Consider the following 21806-nt stretch of genomic DNA (forward strand, 5'->3'; position numbering starts at 1 on the left):
ATGCCTTACCTATATATTTCTATATTTATCTGTCTACACATTCACACAAACACACGCACACTCGCAAGCATGTGTATGTGTATGTGTCTAACCATAATGTAAGCAATTCATTAGCACAGTATCTGTAAATCCGCATTGTTAATGCCTAGTTCACATGCATATTACACACAAATTATGTTTGCTACGTTGTCTCTTTAATTACTCTAAAAATGTCACACTCTTCCTTTAACAGCTCTTAAAACTTGATGTAGTACTGTATGAAACTTTTTGGAATCTCACTCTGTGTTTCATACTTCTTGTTCAGAAAATGCATGTTGATGTAAAATATGTTGTTCTTTTAACTTTTAAGTGAATTAGAGTAACATTTAATAATTGTCTCTGATTTTAGGCCTTTATCCCGCATTATTTTTGTTTTGTTTCTGATTCTTGAGCAAATACCCCTTGCACCCCCACATTCCTACTATTTACTGTTACTTATAAATATTAGCTCCTAGATATATATGCTTTGGAGAAAAAGGGGAATACTATGAGATATCGCAATCTCAGATTTAGTACATATCCCCCCCATTCACACTCTTAATTACACAGTTCTGTGGCTCACAATTAAGCCATCACATTTTCTACAAGTACCTATAATTTCATCATATTTATCTCTTAATACCCTAAAAACAAATATCATGGCTCTTATCTATCCAATTTTGCTATGGAAAATGTTGTGCTCCTTAATCTCTCCTTATTTATCATACCCCTTATTCCTGTCCTAGTCAAAGTCCTCTGTACCCCTTCAAATACTGTGATCTATCTTTTCTTATAAGGCCCTCAGAATGGCACACAGTAGTGTAGTTGCAGTCTGACAAGAGTTTGATATAGCAATAACCCACGCCTGGATGTGGGCAATGCGGGATTTACCCATGGTTGGCGTGGTTTGGTCCCGAGGGCGAAGCCCGAGGGACCAAACAAAGACAACCGTGGGTAAATCCCGCATTACCCACACCCAGAAGTGGGTTATTGCTATTATACTATGACATTATTTAAGAAAAGAAATAATTACTTTTCTTAAATAATGGCATTGTATAATGCCTCTTTGCTGCCCTTCTGCAGCTGTCTGGTATCCGTGGCAGTTCTAATGTACTGCGCATGCCTACGCAGTACATCAGAGCTGTGGCCAAAAGCAACAGAGAAAGCAAGATCTCCGTTGCTTTTTACTGTTTTGCTATGTTAAATGGGTTTAACATAGCGAGACAGCTTTAAAATAAGCAACTCCGGACATCTCCGTTGCTTATTTTAAAGCTGTCTCGCTATGTTAAACCCATTTAACATAGCGAGACAGGTTTAAAAAAAAGGCAACGGAGAAAGCAAGATCTCCGTTGCTTTTTACACACTGTGTCACTATGTTAAAGGAGTTTAACATAGCGAGACAGCTTTAAAAAAAGCAACGGAGATCTCCGTTGCTTTTTTTACACCTGTGTCGCTATGTTAAACTCTTTTAACATAGCGAGACAGTGTTTTAAAAGAGACTTATACTAATGGAAAAAGTCCGGCCGACCGGACCTTTTTCCATTAGTATAAGTCGATTTACAACGTACATGCTGGCCAATCAGTGTGCACGTTTTGGAATATTAATGGGGGGTCATGGTATAATAAAAGGTTTTACCTTCCTGTCTTAGACTTGTTCCCTTAGATATTTACCCTAGCCTTTGGCTAGCTTCTCTGGCTGCCATTTCAGTCCAATACTTATCCCCACAGTAAAACTTCTCACATATTTTCCCAATATGGATTTTTAGGCTGAATCCCTAAAATATGTGTTCTACTCCTTGACTGATACTCCCTGACTGCAGCACTTTATGCTCAGATGGACTAATGTGAAGATGCAAGCATTTATCCATGTCAACAGTCTTCTTAGGTCTCTCTTCAGGCTTGGTCTTCTAATGATCACCCCTCCCCCAGACATGGTGTGATATGCAGAGATTGATTTGATAGTCTATGACTTCTGTGAATCCAGAGATGAGCATATTAAGCAGGGCAAGACCAGTGATTAATATCTGTGGGGCATGATTTGTTTCCACTTTTATTCTCTGAAAGCTGTTCTCTATCATCATCTATTACCTATTGTCCATCCACGTCTGAGTCCATACACATAGTATATTACTCCTCATCAATTGCAGTGCAGTTCAAGTTACAAACCATTCAAATGTAGTTGTACAACCTCTCTGCCAACTCTCTCTCTCTAATGTCTCCTTTTCCTCTTACCATGTTGGGACTCCTCTCAGTACAGCCCATCTCCATGTACTTCTGAAGGGATTAACTTTTCTATTCTTCATGCTCTCACCTTTGTGTCTCAACTTACCTCTTTCACTGCCAGCATCCCTCCCTCTTTCAGGGAGATCTGAGGTGGTACACTACTACAAATAGTTTATAGCCCAGAGAGGAAAATAAAGATATTTCCTAATGTTCAGCTGATATGGTGGCAATATGTGATTCAGAAAGCAGGGAACTGGAGACATATTTTCTGGATCTGTCCAGGCTGTAACAGGCTTGTAACAGATTTAATAGCCCTAATTAAAGAAGCCACAGAAGGGAGAGTTAAATTACAGAAACAGATTATTTTTAGGTGCATTAAAGCAGGAAGAAGGAGGCAGTAGGCTTAGGGAGGTGGTGTGGATAATAAATTTAGGTGGAAGTAAGGCATAACCAGAAATTTGAAGAAACTGGAAAATGTATCTGTAAGAGAGGTAAGAAACATGTTAAAGGAGCTATGAGATGAAGAAGAAAGCTGGTGGACTTTAAAAGGAAAAATAAATTCCAAGCAAGATCGATATACTGGCTGCAATAATTAGTTAAAGGAAAGGGGTGACTAGACATGAGGATGATGATAAGAGGAATGGATTATTGCTGAAGCAAGGGAAATATGTTAATAATATAAATAACTGAGGTGGGGAGGATGCAATGTAAATAATTAAATCTACTCAATGCTTGTCAAAGATACTTTTCTCATGCCTAAATCAAAAGTGGTACAATGAAGAGATAAGCATTTTGATATGAGAAAAGGGAATTTTTGGCTTTTGGATCTCATTATAAAGTAAGAACATCAGCAAATCTTAATTTACAGAGATATGAAAAAATATGGGGAAAATATATTGTACCTCCTACTGTTTGGCTGTTGCAGGTGTAACAGTGAAATTTAAGTTTTTCTTTTGTTTTATCATTTTTTTCTTTGAACTCTGTTGAAAATAGACTGGCCAGACCCTAGGGGTAAAGATTTTTCTGCATCAAGTTGCATATGGTTTGTATGTTATTTTTTGTAATTTTGTAAAGTTGCAAATGGTTTTCTAATAAAATTGTTGAGCAGTAAAAAAAAAAAAAAAAAGGTGAGGATAAGGAGCCCACAAAGAAGGTTACGTAATCTCAGAGAACTGGATGGGTGTCAATGCTTTCAATTTAAAAGTCAGTAATACCCTTGCTGATTGCTGGAAGAAATAATTCTGAGTACAACAAAAAATACAAAGGAACAAACAGAGACATTTACAGTAACATCACAAGAGGAGCAGATATTCCTTCTGTTCAGTAAACTGTTGTTTGTATCAAGCAATGGATAGCTATGGCTGAGTAACAAAGAAGAAATCTAGAGAACCTATGAGAAAGAGCACAGGACATCAAAGAAGAGCGATTGACAATACAAATAGAAATAAAGGAGAAGCATGGCATGGTTTTGGTAATATAGAAATGGATTCAGTGGCTAACTAACAAAATAGATGGCATGGAGAGCAGAGGGAGGAGAAGCAACATACAGGTAATAGGCATATTAGAAAGGCCAAGAAAAAATGGCAGCCACACATCAAGTGACCACAAACCAGAATAAAAATGTGCAAATGAATCCCATTGCATCCAGAAAAATGTTGCTAGGATATTGATTAAAATAATCAACTTTAATGTACTTTTACATGATATACAAATATGAATTAAAAATGTATATATATATATATATATATATATATATATATATATATATATATATATATATTGTTTAGGATGTTTTCACTAACTAATATACATTTTTAACAAATTTTAAAACAAAGTATATTCATATTTGTATATTTTCATGATAATTTATGCATATGTATAGTTAGGGTTTATTTTGTATAATAATTGTTTTGTTTTTTTGGTTCATTCAGTCTTAGTATCAGCTGATGGTTTAGTGTGATTTGGTTATTCTGATAGGTTGATTGACTAATTAATTAATTTAAGCTGACCAATAAAACAGCCTAGTATTTTTGAGGATATTGTATTTATTGAGGTTTAATATGTTTTTGTTCAGTTCTGATGAAGTCATAGCAGAAGGGACAAAAGTGCTTAACTTGTTATTGTATATCTTGTAAAAGTGCCTTAAATTGGATTATTTTAATCAAATTCCTAGTGACATTTTTCTGGATACAGTAGAATTCCTTTGTACATCTTTTTTCTGGTTTTTGGTCGCATATTGGAAAGGGTGCAAGACATGGCACTGGAAGGGCTTTTATGTAATTTAATGGGAGCAGACTAAGTGTCAAGGAGAGTAAAAGCCCAAAGACTGAAAGGATTGTAAAAGGTAGCAAACAGGGGAGAGACGTGATGAGACTAAATGAATGTTCTAATGTGTATCTACTCATTCAAGGGAAAAGAGGATATATTGGTGCCAGCTAGGGTGCCAAGAATAATACTATATCAGGGAATGTTTGTAAAGATAGTAGAAGACGTTACAGAAAATCTCTTAAAGCAATGAAAAGTCTTTCTATTGAAAATACAAGAATGCAAAAAACAGGGGATCATAGTGAAGATGTGTTACTGTCTGTCCTGATGGTCATGTAGAGAGGAAAAAGAAGATGAATCTATAATGAGAAGTAAGAGGGAGAAAGACAGGTAGAGGGGTACAACAAAAATTTAAATCTCCAATTGGAAATGGAATGTCAGATAAACTGAAAGAGACAGAGACAGGAGAGGTACAAAGTACAAGGCAGGATACTGAAGAGCAAGTCCTTATGAGTTAGGAAAGCAACGTTGGGAGAGCTGGACAACCAATGTTAACAGAATAAATATTACCATAATGGCGAGCAACAAAGAAAATATGAATTTGGAGGTTATAAAATAGAAGCAGAGACACCACGACAATGTCAGTAATGGAGGCAAAGGGAACAAGCAAGTTCAGCAAGTAGTTATCCGGGAAATAATAGAAAAAGAGGAATTATGAACAAAGATGGGGACAGGAGCAGAAATAGTGAGAGAGACAATAAAGGGACATAAGCAGATGCAGGCATTAACTGGCTCTGGTAACTTGGATGAATTCTACTGTTCCTCGGAAAGGCTACAGAAACTAAACAAACTGGAAAATAAGAGCATAAAACAGAGAACAATACAGCTGGTGACAGGATCACTGGAATGAGAGATAAGAGAGGAGGATGGCAGGAAAGAGGAAAGAGTTGAAACAGGAGGGCAGATGATGTCATATGAATGGAACATACTCAGGTACTCTTTTTAAATTCTTCTTAATGTCATGCAGAGCAACACAAAAGGCTGACAGCCTGCAGTGCAGTAAACTCTTATTTGATGTGTGTAAGGTTGCACACAGGGGTGGGGCAACAATGTGATGGCATACAGAATGCAAAAAAATAAAATGTAGAGTAAAGAGATATTAAAAGACAGTAATGATATAACAGACAAGAGGAAGAATGAAATAGAAAAGTACATGGGGAATGGAGGGGAATAAATGCACAAGAACATGGTATATGAAAGGAAGTTTATGCAAAATATACAAATACAAATATTTTGACCATCAGTTCTGGGTGAAGTCATCTGTAACCAGGTAGACAAAAATAATTCAACAGCAAACCAGGTATTCAAAATAATTCAACAACAATAAGAAGAAGCAAGACACATAGAAAGTGCCCTCAAAAACTTATTAACAGTTATGCAATTTTTATTACTCCTTCTTGTGGTTAGTTCTCTTGATATAAATACAGTGTCTTTACTAATATAATAGGGACAGAAAAGGCATAACTGTTTTAACCATAAAGTCAAGTACATACACATGTAAGCTGATCTACAGTATCTTTGACATGAAATTATGTTTTGAGATGATGAAAACAATTAAAAATACATATTTCTAGAAAATACTATGCTGATTGGGTTCTGCATCACATTTATTTTTGTAGTGGTTAATTTTTATCAGTTTGTTAATTATGGATAGCACAAAGAATAAAGACAATAAACTGTTAAGCAGCTAATTCTTGTAGTCTAGGAGTTGATTGTTTTAGCCTCCATTTGCATACTGTATTGGTCATGTTTGGATGCATGTTTGTTTTACAAATAATTGCATTTCCTGGTTTACTCATCATGATAAAGTTGCAAATGATTTTGCAAAAAAAAATGAAGATTATAGTGTGATTTTTAATTTTTTAATTTCACAATTTACTCATTTTTTCTCTATAACCAGCCCCACTAAATGATGTCATAGTATGTATTGATCAATTATTTGCATACAGCTGCAATATATCGTGGGTATTCAAAACAACTTACCTCTATAGAGGAGTTACTTCTTACTTATGTTGTGGTCTCACTACTACATTAGCATGTGCAAATTTTCAGTGTGTGGTGTTCCACCTGCAAGAAATACTTGACAACATGTCTTTCTAGGAAGCAAGAAACTACTTCTGATGCATTTAACATGAAAATGCAGTAATCTTTACATTAATATAGGTAGTGAGACATTATGGATTCAGGCTTTTATGCTGTCATGGCAGGGATTTTCATCTGTGAGGAAAATATTCAGTGGGCAATCATTACCAACAAAATAAAATCCAACAACAATGCACTTTTTGCATCATGACCTTTATAATTTGGTATTGTATATGGTAAGGAGGTTATACCTAACTCCAAAGGTCTGTTATTTACATTTGGTTTAAGACATGATCAATACATATTAAGAATATTAGTGATGGACGTAAAAAGCCAGCAAATAAGGGAAGGAGAAATTTACAGAAGATTCCTCAAAACAATCAGTGGGGTCCTTAGAGTGGCAGAAATGAAGGGACAGACCTTAAAAACATACAGGAGCTAGGAAAAAAGTATGGAGGTTCTACAAGAGGCAGGTAGGCAAGTGGCACACTGTGAGATACAGGAGGGGGTGTGGAGGAACATGGTGGGAGACAGAGAGGAAAATTATATGACTAGTCATTGCTGGATATCTGGTACACCTGGTTAGGGAATGCACTTGCATGTATATGTAAAGATACCTAATAAAATAATAATAAATACATTAATTAATAAAGCATGAGTTCTGGGTCAGGAATGAGACTCCAGCTTTACATCTGTGTAAAGCCATAGCAAACATTTATTAATGTGCAAGCACATTGAAATTATATATTTTATGTCCAGGCTGAATTGCTTTAAAGTGTTTACCACATTACTTTTATAGTACAGTTTTTACGGTAGATAAGAAACCAGAGTTCTCTGCACACATGTGCAATTATTGCCATCTAGTATCTTTCTTGAACATAGTGTATGTTGGGCATATTGGTAAAGCAGCTCATTTTCATATACCTGTATATGAGTATGTATGTAGATATTAAATCACTCTTAATATTTATGTCTGTTTTGTGTTGTGGAATAAAAGATGGAGGCTTCCACTCAATAGTTTTCTACTGAATATGGCATTTAGCACAGAGGATTAAGGCAATACTCTGTTAATGAGCCACTTCTTGTGAAGCAAGGTTTGAGTCCCATAGACTCAGTTTGACTACTGTGTGACTCTGAACAAGTATCTTAACCTGACAGCATGTTCCAGGGCTGAGTTTGCAAAAGTTTCATGTGAATCAGTGGCCTACCACTTTAGAGGATGAGTATGACATACTGGGATTCAAAGCAAGAAATGTTATTTAAATGCAAAACATTATTCTTACATTGTGGAAACAGATGATGAGACTGTATCCAGAGAACGTCATGCAGTCTAGAAGGCATCCACTTCTGCAAGTACAAGAATAAAACATAATGGGGAGAGTACAGTGAAAGGTAACAGAAATGGAACAGTCTTGCAGAAGCCATACAGAAGAAAAGGAAATTACAGAACTGCAGGGAAAGATAGCAGGTTGGGAGAACCATCAAATAATTAGGAAGTAAACAAAAGGAATCTGCAAAGTTCAAGACAGCACAAATGAGTTCAGAATCATAAAACAACAAGGAACATATTTCAAGAATGCTATGATTCCTCACTATCAGAAATAGAAATATTCTTTTCATACAACAAGTACAAAGCATGGAGCAGCTGATGACTTTATAAAATCAAAAGCAGAGGAAGCATTCAGGGTACGAAATCACACACATGAAGCTATCTGACTGTTTGTCGTCTGTCACATTGTTTTTGCAGTCAGCGTCCTGGACTTTACATTACCTATTTTAAGTTATTTGATATGGTTTGAGGGCATAGGATGCTGGATCCTCTGTTTTGTCACTATACCAAAATTAAATTAATGCTGTATTTTTCGAAGTGGAGGAAAGAAAAGGTTCTTCACATCACCCGTGCTATGAGTCGGCCATCTGTTGCAGTGCTTGTATCCTGCAGACTCATCAGCATCCCGGATGTGTTAAATGACACCTTAACCACTGCCAGTTACCCATGTTTGGGTTTACAAGGTGGAATGGGAATTATTTTATTATAACTTGATAGCATGCCAAGCTTTTGTTTTAATGGTACTCAAACAGGAATCTTGCACACCCATTCACAGAGTTTATTTATTCACTCAGGAGGTAGACTGTCTGAAGTTCACTTAACTGATGAACTCTATAAGTACACCAACTGTCCTACCCCTGGAGTGCACTTAAGTGACAAACTGTATAAGTACACCAACTGCCCTACCCCTGGCATGCACTTACCTGATGAACTGTATAAGTATACCAACTACCCTAGCATGATTGCTTTCTGTGAATGCCAAAGATTTTATTAAAAGTATTACCGCTACTACCCATTCAAAATTCATACATCTGAACCTCTTAGCATAAAAAATCTGGAAAAAGCCTAAAATAATGGGGAGGGGGGGGGCAAAGGCCCAAAAGTAGGGACACACTTTAAATATTGGTCTTATAAACTTTGAAGGTTGCTAAACTAAGAGGTTTTGTGTTAACATGCATTTTCTGAAGGATATGAAATTTGAAACTCAAATGCATGTCATTGTGTAGTGTCTTCAATCGACAGTGATTTGCCAGAAAACTATAAAGTGTATGACAGACCAAAATATGAGGCAAAAATCTGGACAGTTGAGAGGTATGTCAGCAGTAGTGGGCATATCTATTAGGTACCTTCTGATTTGTTTCTTCCATTAGGATATGCAACTGGTCAGCTGCAGCTTTTGGCCTTGAATTGTATTCTGAGGTGAACAATTTTCAAAAACTGTAAGAGTTTAAGAAATGGTTATTCTGACTAATATATAGTGAGTGCACTAAACTAAAACATTATTATCACAGCATCGCCTGATTATCCCTGACAGTATGTAAAGAAGTCCAGTGATTTTTGTTGATGACTGCACCTACTTTTTTCAGTATTAGTTTGTACATTTTCAAGCACAGTCTGATACATTCTTCTTTGCATTAAGATAGACTAATAGTGAGTGGCAATTTCCAAGCACTATTTTATAAATTCAGAGATGAAAATGCACATGCTGTCTTTACATGTTTTGCACGTTATGCACATTGCAAGTGAGTGGAGTTCAGAAGATGATGGACCAATTAAAGACAACAAAGATAAAAGACAAATATGGCGGTAATTTTGATATTAGATTTACTTAAGTGAGCTTAAAATTTCTGCATCATTTTCAAACTGCTTTTTTCCCCTTCCTTAAATCATTTTCCAGCTATTAAGGAGACACTAACTTCATTCAGCTCTACAACACAGCACCTTCAAAATGCCTTATGTAGAATTACCACTAAATTATCACTGTTTGTATTGTGGTGTTATTTCAATCAAAACACTATTTAATTAAGAATGTCTCATGAAATTCATAAATACACATCACTGAATTTTGATGCTGTAGTACAAAATAATGTGGCGGCAGCTTTGAGAAGTTCATTTATGTTAGACCAAGGTACAATTACAGAGACATTGGGCAGGATTCACGATGGCTTGCACTGAGTCTAAGAGCCGTGTAAGACTCCATGCAGCCATCGCGATCCAGGAACAGCCCGAAATCCCATGTAAGAGAAAGCTAAAATGACTCTTACATGGGCAGGGCGTGGATATGCTAATCACCCCACTTGCAGCCGAAAGGCATGCAAATGAGGTAGATTAGCGATCCACGAAGCTCAAAGCAGCCCGTGTAAGAGTCGTGTTAGCTGCAGAAATGTACTCAGTTGACAACTGAGTACGTTTCTGCAAATAACACAATGGATCCATGTCAGCTTCAAATAAAGAGTGCATATGTGTCAGGCAGCATGCCAATGGCCAAATATGTGGCCATTGGCAAGGTACCCCGATGCAAATATGAGAAAATATTTTTTTTTTCGGCGATCGCCGATGTTTAAACGCAGCGCAGCCCCGCGCAAACGGGCTGCGCTACATAAAACATAAAAAGTAAGGTTATAAACCCACAAATGTGGGTTTTATGCAATGCATGGATATACAATGCAGGGACCAGCAGACCAAAAACAACATGGCCACCGTTTAGTAGTTGCTAAGGGGGGAAGCTGAGTCTAAGACATGTAACTAAGCATTAGTAGGCAATCCTATGTAAATGAGTGTTAGGATACTGAATCCCACTGTCACATAGCAAATGAGCACATTCCGAGTAGTGTAAGAGTTACATAAGGGGGAGGAACAGAGTAGGAGATAGGTGACATCACAGGGGGGAATGGCAGAAAGAAATGCAGTTCATTGGAGGTCAGTGTTATGTGACAGATGTCAGACACATATCATGGAAAGAGGAGTGCCACAAGATAAGCATGGGAAAGTCAAGAAATGGAAGGTGTACACTGTTGCCAACACCAAAGTTCCTTGCTGGGCGTGCATGTGCACGTGTGCACACCAGGAGGTGCGAGTAGGGCAGTGTGTGCGTGTAAGGTAGACTGAGCATGTGGGAGCCTGTAGGCAGACTTGTAAGACTGTTTGCGCTGGTGTGCACGCGTTTTAACCCGAATAAGTAGATTCTAAACCGTGTAAGCATGTGTGCGCGCATGTAAGCCACTGTGAGCGTGTTTCCGCTGGTATGCGCGTTGCTCCCCCCTGAGGAAACAGAAAGGAAAAAGGAAGCAACAGAAATAGTAGGAAGCTAGCAGGGAATACTGCTGGAGCTAGCAGATGAAAACAATTAGAAGCAGGCAATTACACAGGCAGAATACTAGCCCAGCCCAGCACTTAAAATCTGCAAACAGCAGTGCAGTATGATTCTCTCAAGAGACACTGCAAGACAGGAGTAAGCTATTAGAAGTGAAAACTGAAAAAGCTTCACTCAGACCAAAAATGCTAGGGGGCTACCATAGCTGTCATAAGGAGGCATAGGCAACTTGCTGAGGGTGGTGACAATGCAAATGCTGCCAGACAACCCACAGTGAGGAGATGGAGAAGAGTGTACAGGCCCAGGGTCACCTACCAGGGGTTACATGAGCTGGAGATAGTGGAGCACTATAGAGTGGACAGAGACCTCCTGCAGCAAATTGTTGAGCTGTGCAGGCCACGCCTCACACACAGAACCAACAGAGGGGAACCCATCCCAGTGGAAACCAAGGTATGTGTTGGCTTAAGAATACTAGCAACAGGTACCTTCCAGAGACCAACTGGTGATATGATGGGGATCTCACAGGCATCAGCATCCAGGGTACTGCACCAGTTCCTGGATGCCATGTCAGCACATGTCGTAGATCATGTATATTTCACCAATGCCCGTGAGGCATTGGCCAGCAATATGTGTCTTTTCCAGCAAATAGCAGAATACCCTGAGGTAGTGGGTGCAATAGACTGCACGCATATATGCATCAAAGCACCAGCTGGTGAGCGGGGTAGGGCCTACATTAACCGCAAGGGCTTCCCCTCCATCAAGTGCCAGGTCGTGTGTAATGCCCAGGGCATAATAATGAATGTGTGTGCTGGCTGCCCTGGAAGCTACCATGATTCCCATATCTGGCATCTGACGTAGCTGTACCAGACATTTGCCAGTGGGGACATCCCACATGTTCACTTAGTAGGGGATGCTGGATATGCATTGGAGCCGTGGCTGATGACACCCATCAGAAATGCACACACACCTGAACAGGAATGCCATAATGAGGCACACGCACAAACACGAAATGTAATCGAGCGTGTGTTTGGGCTGCTCAAGTCACGGTTCCGGTGCCTGGACACATCTGGTGGAGCCTTGCAGTACTCACCAACTACATGTACCCAAATTGTCATGGTATGTGCTATGCTACATAATATGATTCTGCGAAAACAGCTGCAGCAGGATCAGCATAGGGCTGAGCCAAACAGCCCCCCACCATTGCCAAGTCAATCACAGGCAGAGCGTGACTCAGAGGAGGAACAACCTGAGCCTGCCCCAGTAGGCAGAAGGAGGCGTGCCCAGTATGCCTTGGCCTTGGCAAAGCGGCAACGCACAGCACATACACTGGCTCAGTAGGGACCCTGGAAATGATACCTCTCTCCGACTCACACATATAGTAAAAGGGACGCCTAAGTTGACACAACCTGCTTTCAAACATGTACAGGGAGTGTAGTATGTGCATCCAACATAGGCAGCCCTGCAGCACCACCTGAGGCATGGTTGCCATGTGTTAAGCAATGTAACACCATGTAGTATATGCAAATCTGATGACCCTGACTAACATCCTACCTTGACTAACATCCTACCCTTACCAAGCATGATGCCACAATATGAAGATGAGATGATCAATTGCAATAATTGGCTGAAGTATGGCTGTTAGTCAAAGGGGATCCAATGCATGCCAGCCTGGGATGACATGCTGAGCACGACATGATGCTCCACCTGCTAGGGGTGGTGTGCACCTATCAGTCCTGGCCTTATGGATACTGCAAAGGCTGTTGTTACCCCCAGCGTGCCTTGAATAGGTAAGGCTCCAAACACAAACCCACCTCCATAGGTATCACAAGGGATAAGAACCTACATGTAATGCTACCCAATGCCAGAAGTCTAAACAGCAAGATGCATGCAGTCTAAACTCCCCTCAGCATGGAGAATGTTGATATCTGTTCTGTAACAGAAAACTGGGTCAAGGCTCACAACAGCACCCTAACGCTACCAGGTTACACCTCATACTGTGCTTTACAGCCCCAAAACATGGAACAAGCTACAAAAGGAGGGTGACTAGCAATAATTGTCAAGGATAACCACACCCCCATGTTGGTACCACAACAGGAAGCAGCATGGACTAGCCATGGTCAAGTAACAGTGGCTAAAACTGCCTCCCAGTTTATAGCCTGCTATAGACTACCGTCCTAACACCAGGAACTGCACTTGGCCTATGTTGGAATACATGAATATATCAAGCTCTCCAAACCACATTATATTGGGTGACTGAAAATACCCAAACATAGACTGGGAGCATTATTCTAGCTCCAACACCCTAGGACAAAGGTTCCTAGAATCCATAAACCAAAATGCTGAGGAACAACGTACCACTCCCACAAGAGGGGTAAGCATACTGGATGTGATAATCAGCAACATGGGTACTGTATGGCCAGATGAGAAGTGTATCCCTCACTGGAAAGATCAGACCATAGAGTAATCACACTGGATATACACTTCCCGACCACAGTCCCTGGCCAGAAAACCACAGTGAAAAACATGTGTAAAGCAAATGTTGCACTCCTCCAAACTGATGTGGAATCCAGTAAAGGCCATGTGCCTGTGCAAAATATGGGCCACACCTCAGAACCCGTTATACATGCATTCCATGAACACTGCCAGGAAAGCATGGATTATGCAATCCCAAATAAAACCAAGACACAATACCATACACGCAGGCATCTGGCATGGTGGAACCCAGCCATTACCAAACCATGCAAGAGAATGAGGAAGCTACTACATGATAGAGCAAACCTAAAAAGGGAAGTCATCTCTGATCAGTATTATGGCAATAAAATATGTCCACTCATACAATCCACTAAGGCCAGCTACAACAAGTTGAATCTGTGAATCTTGAGGCAATGTTACACCTGCCCCATGTACAACCCTCTCCTCCCCCCAAGAAATGCAAATATATGTGAGAGATGCAACCATTTATCCAAACCGGAGGCTGAGCTCTCTCAACTCAGTACTGTCAAAACTAGTCAGGAGGAGAAGGTAACCACACACACCACAAACCCAGTCTCACATAGACCTATCACAACTGCAAACCAAAGACATAAACACAGAAAAACATTCCTGGAGGCTCTAATTACAAACACACCACATCAACAGAGGCCTCCAAATCAGACACCCAAGCAACCACTACCTCCAAACATAGCACATGCAACACATAGTACACAAAGCTGGTGTGCCAAACAGTCACAGGCCAGAAGGAGAAACAACATGCCTGATACAGTTGTAATAGGTGACTCCATAGTCAGACACACTGCTGACCCGCTCACCAGACTGAACAAGGGAAAGGGTACAGTAAGCTGCCTGTAGGCTGCTACAATATGCCACATAACACAAGCACGCAGGTCACCCCAAAGCAAGTACAAATATGATGCAGTCATTGTCCATGCTGGTGTGAATGACCTGAGATGTACCTCCCTGGACTACATGAAAAGAGACATAGATGAGCTCTCCGATTATGTAGGCCAGGCCGGTATGACTCTGACTTTGGGCAGCATCCTACCTTCACCAAGAATGATGCCACAGTACAAACACAGAATGATCAGCTCTAACAAGTGGCACAATTACTGGTGTCATTCCAAGGGGATCCAATGTCTGTCCGCTTGGGATGTCATGCCTGACAAGCCACGCTGCTTTGCCAGGCATGGCTTGCACCTGTCACCCCTGGGCGTCTGGATATTGGCTAAGGCTCTTGCCACCTCCATAGAGACTTTTGTAGGCAAGGCTGAAAAGAGTAACCCACCTCCCTAGAAAACATAAGTGGAAAGAAACATAAGGGTAATGCTGCCCAATGCCAGATATCTAAACCTCAAGATGCATGCTCCCAAGGCCCTCCCCAGTATGGAGAACATCGATGTCTTTGCAGTGACAGAAACCTGCAGCAAGGCTCCTGAGAGCACACCAGCACTACCAGGTTATACCTCATATCATGTGTCTTGGCCCCAAAACCTGGAGCAAACCATAAAAGGAGGGGGAGTATCCATATTCAGCAAAGATACCCACACGTCCAGGTAACTGACAATGCATGAAGCATCGGAGACCACCCATGTGCAACTAGCCATAGGCAAAACTGCTGTATAGTCTGTAGCATGCTACAGACCACACTCTCACACACAGGAACCCCACTCAGCCTTCCTGAACACACTGGACAGTATGAATGTCTCACCAAATACCAGACAAGGTACTCACAAATAACCACATAGGTGGTAATCCATTATGTATGGAAGGAGTAATCAGGGACCTAGGGACACAAGTGGACAGTAACCTGTCATGTGACACTCACATTGCCAATGTGGCTAGGAAGACCTGCTATATTGGCCACCTTATCATGAAAGGAATCACATCTACGTCAACAAAGGTCATTGTCCCCCTATACTGTTCTTTTATCAGGCCCATAATTTAGTACAATGCCTCACTTGGGATGTACCTCACCCGACACCTGCAGCAGTTAGAAAGACCTCAAAGGTACCTCACCAAGAGGATAAAGGGTCACAGATATATGTCATATGCTGCCTGGCTGTAGACACCCCAGCTGTATGCAGTCACATACTGCCTACGCAGAGGCATTGTATGCCTCTTGTACAAGGCCATGTCCAACACAGGATTAATGGACATGCTCCACCCCAGAAAACCCAAATCCATCAGAGCTGTGAGAGCGAGAGATGTCAACCTCAACACATAATGAAATAGTATGTGCTGGAGGGACAGATACATAACCCAGAGGCTCCCTACACCCCAGAACGGAATCCCACTCCGTGTTAGGCAGAGCCCCTCACTGACTCTCCAACAGGAATCTTGCCAAGTGGATGGGTGATCGTACATGTACACTGGGGGTCTTCACTGTGTCATGTCTAGACAGAGGCACAATAAAGTAAATCCTAAATGGCCATAATATTCACATAGCAAGGGGTGGCGAAAGCCACAACCAGTCTGGCTAGGCTTATAAATGCCCTAGGGCAGATAGCGTAGTATGACCCTATGAACCTATGAAGATACAAATTGTACAGGACACTAAGTATAATCACAAGGCTTTCTTAACTGATGGTAGGAACCTTGTTGGGAATTCACAGATATGCTCTGAATCACTCAAATAATACAAACAATATACCAAACACACACACATTGCCAACATCCAACCTGACAGGTTCAGTGCAAACTCCCCCCCCCCCCCCAAATGCCAAATATCTATCCCAGCAGAGTGCTGGCCCCCTGACATTGCAGATGCTAAGGTAACAGCCAGCATCTACAAAGCAAAACACACAGCATCAATGGTACGAGATGGTGTCCTGGGCTGAGTCCAACATAGACTCCAAGAAAAATGGAACGCCATATAACACTACTGCTCAATGTCAGCCTTACCACAGGATATGTACCCAAAGAGCAGTGTACAACAACAGTGGTCCTTCTCCACAAAGGTGTTGCCTGAATGGATACTGCAAACTACCACCCCAGAATCCTGGCAAGCTTGGTTTGCAAAGCTATGGGAAGGATCAGCATGTACCTCAGACATAAAGATATTGGGGACCTACTGACACTGCACCCTACCCAGTGTGGCTTTCCTAAGTGCAGATCTTGCCCCTTAAACATGTTTGACTCATTTGAAACAGTCATTAAGGCCATTGATGAGGGGAATGTGGTCCACACAGCCTAGCTGGACCTTGCAAAATGCTTCCATACAATACCCCACGTGTTCATTATAGATAAGCTCACCAGTTTAAATATAAACCCCTATGTCAGTAGAGGGGTTGCAAACCAGCCCAAGGACAGAACTGACATGGTCAGAAATGCTGCAGCCATGTCAGACTACAAACTAGATACAACTGGCATCCCACAAGGCTCGGTCCTGGGACCTCCCTTGTTTGGTATATATGTCCCATAGGTACAGGCCAACATGGAATGACTGTGTCTGAACAAGTTTGCAGAGGACTACAAACTGGCCACCATATCTGACCCTCCAGCTGACACAAGCATCCCACAAAAGGGCCACATAGAAACAGACAACTGGTGCCATAGCCATGTCAGCAAGCTAATTGCAGAAAAGTATATAGTCATCCCCTGTGGATATACAGTAAGTGGTCACCAATTACCACATATGTGTTAACCCATTAAGTACTGAAGAAGTAATAAGAGACCCGGGGACACAAGTTGATAGATAACTTGCATTGGACAAGCATGTGGCTGTAGTGGTTACAGAAACATACCATATACCCACCTAATCATGAAGGTAGTCAGATCTAGATCAGGGGAGGTCATTGTGGCTCTGCAGTTATCCTTCATCAGCCTCACAATTGAGTACAATGGCCCCCGTGGGATGTACCTCCGCAGACACCTCCATCAACTGGAAAGACCCCACAAGTACCTCACCAGGAGTATCAAAGAGCTCGAACAGATGCCATGTGTTGGCTGATTAAACAAATTGCAGCCTCACAATTGAGTACAATGGCCCCTGTGGGATGTACCGTAGCAGACACCTGCAGCAACTGGAATGACCACACAAATACCCCACCACAAGGATTGCAGAGCTGTAACAGATGCCATGTGTCGCCTGAGTAAAGTAACTGCAGCTCCACACAGTGCCATACTGCCTGGCTGGAGGTGAACTGTGCCTGATGTTTAGAGCCATGACCAACCTGGTATCAATGGACATTTGGCACCATGTAAACTCTGAATGCTGGTGACCTATGCAGCTGACAGGCCTGAACCCCAGAACAGACATAAACAGGACATGCTGTACTGATTGGTCCACAACCCAGAAGCTCACTCCACTCATGACTAAACTCCCACTACAGGATATCCAGGGAGTCCCTCAGTGACTGTCATCCAGAGGAATCATGATGAATGGATGGGAGATGGCAGGTGTACCCTGGATATAACCTGTATGTCATGGGTAGACAGAGGCACAGCACACTAACCGTGACATATGTCATGGCAAACACCAGTAAATGTGTGTTGAAGGACAAACACTCTCTGACTAGCATTACAAATGGACTAGGGCACATGGCCATTGTTTGTCACTGTCCACACAAGTTGTGGAATACAATAACAATGTCGGACAATCATGTACTAAGCTGTCCATATCTGAACAAAATGCAACATGGTCATATCTGCACAACTGGCCCTCAACCAGTCTGGTGTGCTCACTATAAACATTACAAGCAGTGATAGGACTGAAACCGATCATACTGTCCACCACAGTGAAAGTTTTGCACCAGTACACTATACAACAATACAACTGTTTGGTGAGCAGGAAAGGATGATGACAACTGTATGCAAACTATCCCATGGCGACCCTGCAGGCACAGCATAATGCCTGTTAGGTTCAGACACACAGCAATTGGGCAGTAAGAACACAACCTGATATCCAACACTCAACTGTACATGTGATATATAGATGGCGTCCACACACAAACAGAAATGTGGTGGTCCACAGATCCAAACATAAGGAAAGGTCACACTGGGCATGCTCGCACACTTAGATAAATGAGATGTGGCAGTCAAGAAGCCATACAGACTGTGAACTGGGCATGCTCACACACTTAGGCCATGTCACAGTTCAGCAGTTGCACACACATATCTGGCATTTCTATGTGTTACCACAGGAACCTCCCACAATACAGACATCTGCCCAGTGCACACAGGGAAGTTACAACAGAGACACAAGTAAAGTACTGGATCCCACTCATATGCAAACATCTCCCACAATACACATGTTGTTTATAGAGATAGGGAAGGCTATGGCAATAAAGACCCACAAACAGTATATGAGCAACAGATACGTGCATCTGACAGATAAACATATGGCTGTAGAGTGCAATACCTGACCGTTGTCCCTAGAGAATACAGAAGGCTATCCACAGTGTATTTGGCATCTGCCTCCACAGTACAGTAGGCCACTGTGCCTGTGCAAAGTTAATGCATAGATATGCTCTCCCCCTTACTGATGGATAGTAACAGATGTACATACCTCTTCATCCATAATGATGTCAGCACACTATACATATGTCAGGAGCAGAAATTATACCCAGTAATGTGAATAGCGTGCTCCGCTACTGCGTCTCTAACCAGTGTCATAATCTAGGTAGGGGTTTGAATCCTGCAAGTGCCCAGTGTGTGACTGTGTATGGGAGAGTAGTATGTGTATAAGAAATGTCCCTTTTGGCAACTTTTACTACACAAAACATGCTGCATATTCCACTGTCTAAACACTGATGATGTCAGCACCCTAGAAGTACAGCAGGAGAAAGCAATCCCCCCAGTAATGCAAATAGCGCGCTCTGCTAATGTATCTCTTGCTAGAGTCATAACATAGTTAGGTAGGGGTTTGAATCCTGCAAGTGCCCAGTGTGTGTGTGTGTGACTGGGTATAGGGGAGTAGTGTGTGCAATTCCATGTGTATGCGAAATGTCCCTTTTGGCAACTTTTACTACACAAAACATGCTGCATATTCCACTGTCTAAACACTGATGATGTCAGCACCCTATAAGTACAGCAGGAGAAAACAATGCCCCCCCCAGTAATGCAAATAGTGCACTCTGCTAATGCGTCTCTCACTAGAGTCATAACATAGTTAGGTAGGGGCTTGAATCCTGCAAGTGCCCAGTGTGTGTATGACTGTGTATGGGGGAGTAGTGTGTGCAATTCCATGTGTATGAGAAATGTCCCGTTTGGCAACTAGTACTACACAAAACATGCTGCATATTCCACTGTCTAAACACTGATGATGTCAGCACCCTATAAGTACAGCAGGAGAAAGCAACACTCCCAGTAATGCAAATAGTGTGCTCTGCTAATGAATCTTTCACTAGAGTCATAACATAGTTCAATAGGGGTTTGAATCCTGCAAATGCCCAGGGTGTGTGTGACTGTGTATGGGTGAGTAGTGTGTGCAATTCCATGTTTATGAGAAATGTCCCTTTTGGCAACTAGTACTACACAAAACATGCTGCATATTCCACTGTCTAAACACTGATGATGTCAGCACCCTAGAAGTACAGCAGGAGAAAGCAATCCCCAAAGTAATGCAAATAGCGCGCTCTGCTAATGCGTCTCTCACTAGAGTCATAGCATAGTTAGGTAGGGGTTTGAATCCTACAAGTACCCAGTGTGTGTGTGACTGTGTATGGGGGAGTAGTGTGTGCGATTCCATGTGTATGAAAAATGTCCCTTTTGGCCACTAGTACTACACAAAACATGCTGCATATTCCACTGTCTAAACACTGATGATATCAGCACCCTAGAAGTACAGCAGGAGAAAGCAATCCCCCCAGTAATGCAAATAGCATGTTCTGCTAATGTGACTCTCACAAGTGATCTAACATAGTCAGGTAGGGGTTTGTATCCTACAAATGCCATGTGTAATTGTGTCACACAGTTTGTCCATGTGTGTGGGGTGTTGTTCCCAATATTGCACGACATACATTATATCAGTAATGTCAATGCACACATGATGTATGTGTGTGCCACCTACACATATGTACCTGTGAACTGCTAGAGTTCCCATGTCTGAAGCCTGCCCCATGTGAATACATGGAATATGCATCAGACAACTGTATGACTGGGGTGTTCTGTGCAGGGGCTGCATGTGGTATGTGACTATACAGTGTGGGTTGTAGATGGTGTCATCCCACCAGCAAGGGATACATGATTGGTCTGGAGCATATAGTCCACATGTTGGTGATGAACAGGTGCAGCATGTTGTCACCACTTGTGGGAGTGGTAAGTTGTTCCATAGCAATGCAGGTAATGAATGATAAGACACATTCAGATAGGGTCTTGCAGCTAGAATAATGCTCACACTGTATGTTTGGGTAGTTGCAGTACAACCATATAATTGTGTGTGTAGAGACCGTCATATTCCCAGTGTTGTCAGGAAGGCCAAGTGGGTTTCCTGGGTATGGGAGTGTGGTGTGTGCCAGGCTATGAACCTGAAGGCAGTCTAACCCACTGTGTGTTGCACATGGAGAGGCTCTGATGTTTTCTGCAGTGCCACCAACATGGGGGTGTGTGTATCTGAGGTGCCTTTGGATACATCCCCCCTGTTCTGTTTTGGAGCATGTGTTGGGGATGACAAGCATGGCATCAGGAATGACCTGGCACTGATGGTGTGCACCTGGGATCCTAGTACCAGGGGTCTTTTACTGCACGGATATTGCTTTACCCCATGCTAAGGACAGTTTCCACTGCATGCATCTTGAGGTTTACACTGCTGCTGTTCAGTAGCATTGCTATTAGTGTCCCATCCCGTGTGCTACCTGTGTAGGTGGCTATGTAATGTCAGCCTTGCATACAAAGGCAGTATGTGTGTAGCAACAGCCTCTGCCAATATACAATGGCCCATGGGTGACAGGTGCAAGCTGTCCCATGCAAAGCAATGTGGCATGTCCAGCATGTAATCCCACACTGACAGGCATTGGATCCCCTTTGGATGTCACTGAAAGATATGTTAAGTGCAGAAACCGATGATCCTGTCAACATATT

This window comes from Protopterus annectens, chromosome 2.part0 (genome assembly GCF_019279795.1).
Source record: "Protopterus annectens isolate FY-2018-M chromosome 2.part0, PAN1.0, whole genome shotgun sequence".
NCBI lineage: Eukaryota > Metazoa > Chordata > Ceratodontiformes > Protopteridae > Protopterus > Protopterus annectens.